Genomic DNA, 7,420 nt, shown 5'->3' with positions numbered 1-7,420 from the left:
ATGGTGATCTATTGAAGGTTTAAATAAAGTAACGTGTTGATTTATTGTAGGGTTGTAACATGGTGATTTATTCCAGGTTTAATAAAGTAACATGGTGATTCAGTGCTAGTTTAACAAAGTAACATGGTGATTTATTGTAGGTTTAACAAAGTAACATGGTGATCTATTGTAGGTTTAATAAGGTAACATGGTGATTCATTGTAAGTTTGATAAAGTAACATGGTGAGTTATAGTAGGTTCAATAAAGTAACAGGGTGATTTATTGCTAGTTTAACAAAGTAACATGGTGATCTATTGTAGGTTTAATAAAGTAACATGGTGATTCATTGTAAGTTTAACAAAGTAACATGGACTTATACTAAGTCATCTAACAGTATAGAGGAAAGTGTACTTACAAATTGTAAAAAAAAAATGTTGACATTCAGTGGATATTTTGTATTAACTCTCCAATGTGGTTAATGTATGCATGATTTAATTGAAATTATATTTGTCTTTATTGGTTTATGAAAAATTGTGTTAAATGAATTTTAGGTGTTCATCTACTTAGCCTTTGTTAAACAAATTGTTTAAACTATCTGTTTTAGTTGTACAAAAAAAAACATGCGAAACTGGTGGTTATTGTTTTCTTTTTGTAATAAGAAAAAACAAGTCTTTGTAATTTAATTATCAAAGTACGTGAAGCGTCATTTCTAGTTATTAGTAGAAACACAACGAAAACAGTTTATCTTATAACTTTGTCTCATTAAGGAAAGTTGGGGAAGTACAACGAAAGAAGTTTATCTTATAACTGAGTATCATTAAGGAAAGTTGGTGAAGTACAACGGAAACAGTTTATCTTATAACTGAGTATCATTAAGGAAAGTTGATGAAACACAACGGAAACAGTTTATCTTATAACTTTGTCTCATTAAGGAAAGTTGGTGAAGTACAACGGAAACAGTTTATCTTATAACTGAGTATCATTAAGGAAAGACAGAGTATGCTGTTTACATTAGGGTCACTATAAAGAGATCTGAAAGATGATTCTGTTTACACAAGGGACATGCTAAATATAAATAGATCTGACAGAGAATGTTGTTTACACGAGGGACATGCTAAATATAAACAGATCTGACAGAGAATGCTGTTTACACTAATGACATGCTGAATATAAACAGATCTAACAGATAATGCTATTTACACTAATGACATGCTGAATATAAGCAGATCTGACAGAGAATGCTGTTTACACTAATGACATGCTGAATATAAACGGATCTGAAAGAGGATGCTATTTACACTAGAGACATTCTGAATATGAGCAGATATGTTAACTAATTTCTGATTGGTTTACGACATGAAGATTTTTGATTCTCTGAATTTAACGTTTGACTTAAAAATTTCCCAGACTTGTTAGATACGACGGTTACGCATGCGCTGTTAATAAGAACAGAGAAATAAGATGAGTTTGTAATTAACACGCAGAGTTTCAACTATTGATATTCTGTCTGGCTAATAAACAAACTATGTATATTTAAACTGCTAACGTACACCGTCAAAAGTTGTGGACTTTCATATTTAGTGTTCAAAAACTGTCAAACATTTCTACACTAAGTTCTTTAAAAGTACACGTAGTTCAAGGCACAACATGCTTTTATTTGTCTGGTTATCTACACGCAAAGCTACTTGAGGGCTATCTGCATCAGCTATCCCTAATTTGCAGCTAGTCAAAACCACCCAATTATAAAGCCCCCCACCCACCCACCTGAAAGGAAGATCGTGTTTGGTGATGGGATTTGAAACCGCGAGAGTCTTAACCATCAAGCCATGCCAGGCCAACAAAATGTTAAAACGTCTTTATTGAAATATGACGTCAAATTTGTTAGCTGCTTTCGTTTCACAATAATGACACAACAGATTAGAGAGGCTTAATGAAATTTAATCAAACCCACGTTTATAGAATTGCGAGAAAATGAACCCTTTCAAATAATAGGCTTATATAACTTAAATCAATCTTGTAAGTCTTCATCTTGCGTTGATAAATTTTCTAGTTTCTTCTTATTCTTATGGTGACCTAACACAGAGAAGACGTCTCTTTGTGTGTGTATACATATAAATATATCGTTATTTTGGAATGTATTGTTCTCTAACAGATTCCTCTTGCTCAATCAAAACGACGACCCATTTGTATAAATGAAGCTCTTAAAGTGTCTTTACTAAACATCTTGAACTCTCCTTAATTAGATCTTATTACATAGGATGGACGTTGTCTTCAAAGAATAATTCACATACGTATTTTTGTAAGATTCTTTCTTTCATATATACCTTGTTGTTTGACCTATCTTAATATAAGTCCTGAAATGTTTTCCTAAATCATTTAGTCTGACCAAGATGTGTCTTAATAAATCAATTATCCAGACCATGAAGTAGCTTACTAAATTAATTAGTCTCATCATGAAACGTCTTACTAAGTCAATTAGCCTGATTATAAGATATTTTACTAAAGAATTTAGCTTTACCATGAAGTATCTTACTAACTTAATTAGCCTGACCATAAGATATTTTACTAAATAATTTAGCTTCACCATGAAATGTTTTACCAAATAAATTAGACAGATAAAGTAAATAGTACAGTATTTTATTGAAAAACATTTTTTTCCGGCTGAACAAGACGTAATATCACCATAGACGTTCGCATATCAATTGAGTAGTTACGAAACTTTTATATAAGAAAAAACAAAACAAACTTTATTACACTGTTAAACTTCATAGGAAATATATTTAATCTGTTTATTATGCTTGAAATTGATCACCATAATTACTTTATTACATCATTATACATTGTTTTACCTACCTACTCTGTTAAACTAGCAATGAATCACTAATGTTACTTTGTTAAACCTACAATGAATCCCCATATTGCTTTGTTAAACTTGCAATGAATCCCCATATTGCTTTGTTAAACTTGCAATGAATCACCATGTTACTTTATTAAACCTGGAATAAATCAAGTGTCTGAAGGCTTGGCATTTAAAAATGAAAAGAGAACTGGTTAAGATCAAAAGTAATAATACTTATAACATAAATCCAAAGTAATATTGATAGCATGAATCTAAAGAAGTAATAATACTTATAACATAAATCAAAAGTAATATTGATAGCATGAATCTAAAGAAGTAATAATACTTATAACATAAATCCAAAGTAATATTGATAGCATGAATCTAAAGAAGTAATAATACTTATAACATAAATCAAAAGTAATATTGATAGCATGAATCTAAAGAAGTAATAATACTTATAACATAAATCAAAGTAACAACATTGATAAACTAAATCTAAAATAACAATATTCATGACATAAATCTAACATAAAAGAAAAATAATAATATTGATAAAATAAATGTTAGCATAATAATATTGATAACATAATCAAAAGTAATAATACTTATAACATAAATCAAAAGTAATAATACTTATAATATAATCAAAATTAATAATGTTTATAACATAAATCTAAAGTAATAATAATTATAACATAAATCTCATGTAATAATATTTAGAACGTAATCAAAATTAATAATGTTTATAACATGAATCAACAGTAACTGTATTCATAAAATAAATCTGAAGAAAATTACGTTCTGAGACTTTTTAGAATCGATAAATAGCTTCGTGTTCACTTAAACAAAGATTAATATGCAGTTTCAAAAATGGCACTTTATGTAAGTATAATATAACATTTTGTAGTTAAATTATTCTAGTAGTTAGGTTGTTATCAAATTTCGTTTCATCTTACTAACCTTATAAAATTAGAAATGTTCCTAAGTGAGAGAAATTTTTGCTTTCTTAATAAATAATTTATGTTTGCTAAAATTGGGAAGTATATCATTAAAACTATAAGATTGGACACACAATCAATCAGTATTAGAAATTGAAGTGTTGATTTCTGTCAAAACCTTAACGCTCGACTCGCAATGTGCGGGTTGCGTGATGGAAACCCTGCACCGAACATACTGTGTCATCTGTAGATGCGTTATAATGTGATGGTCAATCCAACTATTCGTTCTTAAAAAAGTAACCCAAGAGATGGTTGTGGATAACCGATTGCCTTTTCTCTGATTGGCTGTTCAAAATTACTGATGGTTGTAGGTAGGATGGAGAGGACGGGCATATTTCCGGGAGCCCACTGTCCACCAGGGGACCGATGAAAACGGTAAAGAAATTCTTCGGAATGCATCACACCAGTACGAAACGTTTAAGTAAATAACCGTGCCTTCAATCACTTATGCATGTATGCGCATCAACTATTCGGGTTGGAAGAGGGCACACATCAGTTCTTTCTCGACTCATGATGGCTCTCAGCAACCTTGGACAGCCTTAGTAGTTTTGCCATAAATACACAAACCAAATTCTTACTTTACCTGGTATCAAACAAGTAAAACCTCACCCAGAATTAGATTTCCAATCTTAGCCTCGACATTAACTGGAAGCGCACCGAAAGAATCAAACTCCAAACTTTTGCGTTATTAGCTCTCAAGCTTACACTGTGCCATCTAGGGAAGGAGGGGGTGCTCAGAGTTGGAGGTTTGACTGTCTTTCATATAAAACTCGCGGACTTACAGTGCTAAAGATCGGAGATTGATTCTCCACGGCAGACAGATAGCTTACTGTGTATATATGCGCTGAAACATCAACAGTTATTATAAATTACTGTAAAACTTGTTTGAATTATTTATTACGTGACGAGTAAATATTGTAGCCTAAAAACAAAAATTATGAAGTTTATAAATTCTGTGCAAACCAGAAGAGAAGAGTTTCATCCTGATGATATGTTTATTTCTCTCCAATGTTTTTAAGTTACATTTATTCAATTCAATTTGTTTTAAGCTATGACATAAGTTTTATACTTTATGATAAATAGCAGAAAGAATTCGAAAACAATGGAAAGATAAACTTACATTTTCGACATTAAACTTTAGCCGTCATCCACCGCTTACTCAGCTCTGTCGCTTTTAGCACTGCCCCTGGGAAGTGTGTTTCGCTAATCTTCTGGTGAAAAGTGTACTGGATGATGAAATCATCACCTGCAAGGAGATGCTCCGGAAGTGAGCCTGGATATAGATAATAGTGGTTATACGGCCCGTTCGCGCAACTAGGAAACCTGCTTACCACAAGTCTACTTTTCTATCTATTTACAGAATTATGAAAACTAAGAGCATTTGATCCGACAAGTGGCTGCGATTACAGCACAATTTAAACACATTGTTGTCTTGATAGATTAACTGGAAATGTAACTAGTAACGAACAAGACATTATATATAGTTTAAATCCACTAGTGACAATTTGATTAAAAAGATAAAATCTCGTTTTGAATGAATATAATCCTAATTACAAAAAACGTTATATATTTATAATTCTGATCAAAAACTTGATACAGATATACAATGGAGACTTACGAGTAATGTATTAGTTTTCCATAATAGTTAAAGCGAATAAATGGGACTGATAATGAGTTCTATCTGTATTATATAGGTAATCATTAACATATACATTTTAGTTGTATTACAAATGAACATATATTAAACATAATTTTTAAATTGTGCTCAATTTTAGGAAGGCCATGTGCATCGTTTGATTATTGGTATTCATACCCGTATGAGAAAGATAATTCCAAATTAATTAAGTTATATAATGTTATTACTATCTTAAACGACAGTAATATTTACAATTATTTGTGCGAGATACAAAAAAGCAAACAAAAAAACAACAACGTATTCTATAGCTTACAATAATTAAAGAGTCAATGGTATTATTAGACAGGTTATATTAGTATACGTGTGGACAAAACAAACTCGTAAATTAGAATTAGTTAAACGCTAGATACAAGAATGTTTATGATTTATTATATAGAAAAAATGCTGTGAGAATTCTAAATTCAGAATAACTTTATTATGCCTACTTTTTATATGACATATATATTATGATTATTACGTTCTATAATGTACAATGTAAATAATTTATTGTTTCAACACAAGTGTGTAAACCACCCATCCAACGTTTTATAGTTATTGGGTTGATATTGGCGATTATGGAAAAGGAAGTCATTGTTTTAATAAATCATCCATTTTAAATACTTGTGAGTAATAACATTGACAGATATGTATGAGTATAGCGGATATGTATAACAGTATAATGGAGAGATATGTTTCTTCTCTTGTTGTAACAACTGTTTGTTTGGTGTCAAACTTGTCATAATGAAAAGTAATAAAAGTACCCATCTTTCCATCCACCTATCTAGCTGTCTGGAAAAGTAGAATCTCACCTTTCCCGTTAATTAAGATTAAATGTATTTTCATTGGAAAATAAATCATTAGTTTTTCTGGCTTGTCGTTTCGCAGCGTTATTTTTTTTTTTTTTAAGTCATTCTTTCAGCAGTTCGTTTTATAGAGAGACTAATTTATCGGCCTATCGTCTTTCCTTTCTCATGGATTACACGGTGTTAGTCTTCAGGCACTATGTATCCTAAACAACAAAGTATCCAAGGCTTCAGACACTACTTATCCCAAATAGCATATTAGCTAATCCTTCAGACATTACTAATCCTAAATAACAAAGTAGCCAAGTCTTCAAACACTATTTATCCTAAATAATAAAGTAGCTAATCCTTCAGACACTACTTATCCTAAATAACATAGTAGCTAATCCTTCAGACACTACTTATCCAAAATAACAAAGTATCCAAGCCTTCAGACACTTCTTATCCTAAATAACAAAGTATTCAAGTCTTCAGACACTACTTATCCTAAATAACAAAATAACCAAGTCTTCAGACGTTATTTATTCTAAATAACATAGTAGCTAATCCTTCAGAAACTACTTATCCTAAATAACATAGTAGCTAATCCTTCAGACACTACTTATCCAAAATAACAAAGTATTGGATTTCATGCCGATGTTTTTCTAATTTTTTCACTAATCACATCAATAGTAATGCTATTCTCCAATGATTTTCACTAATCACATTAACAGTAATGCTATTCCCCAATATTTTTCACTAATCACACCAACAGTAATGCTATTTCCCACTTTTCTTCACGAACCACGCTACACCAAGTAACAAGAAATGTAATAAAACAGAGGTGTCGGAATCGGGGGTGCTAAAGTACCCCCACTTTTACCTGTTTGACTTATATAGCAACTGTAAATTATATTATTTTTCTGGGGAGCGTGCCCCAGACCCCATTAGATTGAGCTGTGTTTAGCAACTTCTTATGCTTTCAGTCTCTCATTGTAAAATCTGCATGTCTAGCCAAGTACACCGACACTTTTCTACACCACTGTAAATATAACAATATCATCAAAATTGACAGCAATGTTTTATTATTGTCATATAACGCTTAAAAATGCTTCATATACGTCTTTGTAAGTTATTATATGA

This window comes from Limulus polyphemus, unplaced genomic scaffold (assembly GCF_000517525.1).
Source record: "Limulus polyphemus unplaced genomic scaffold, Limulus_polyphemus-2.1.2 Scaffold1230, whole genome shotgun sequence".
NCBI lineage: Eukaryota > Metazoa > Arthropoda > Merostomata > Xiphosura > Limulidae > Limulus > Limulus polyphemus.
This window is presented reverse-complemented; position numbering follows the sequence as displayed.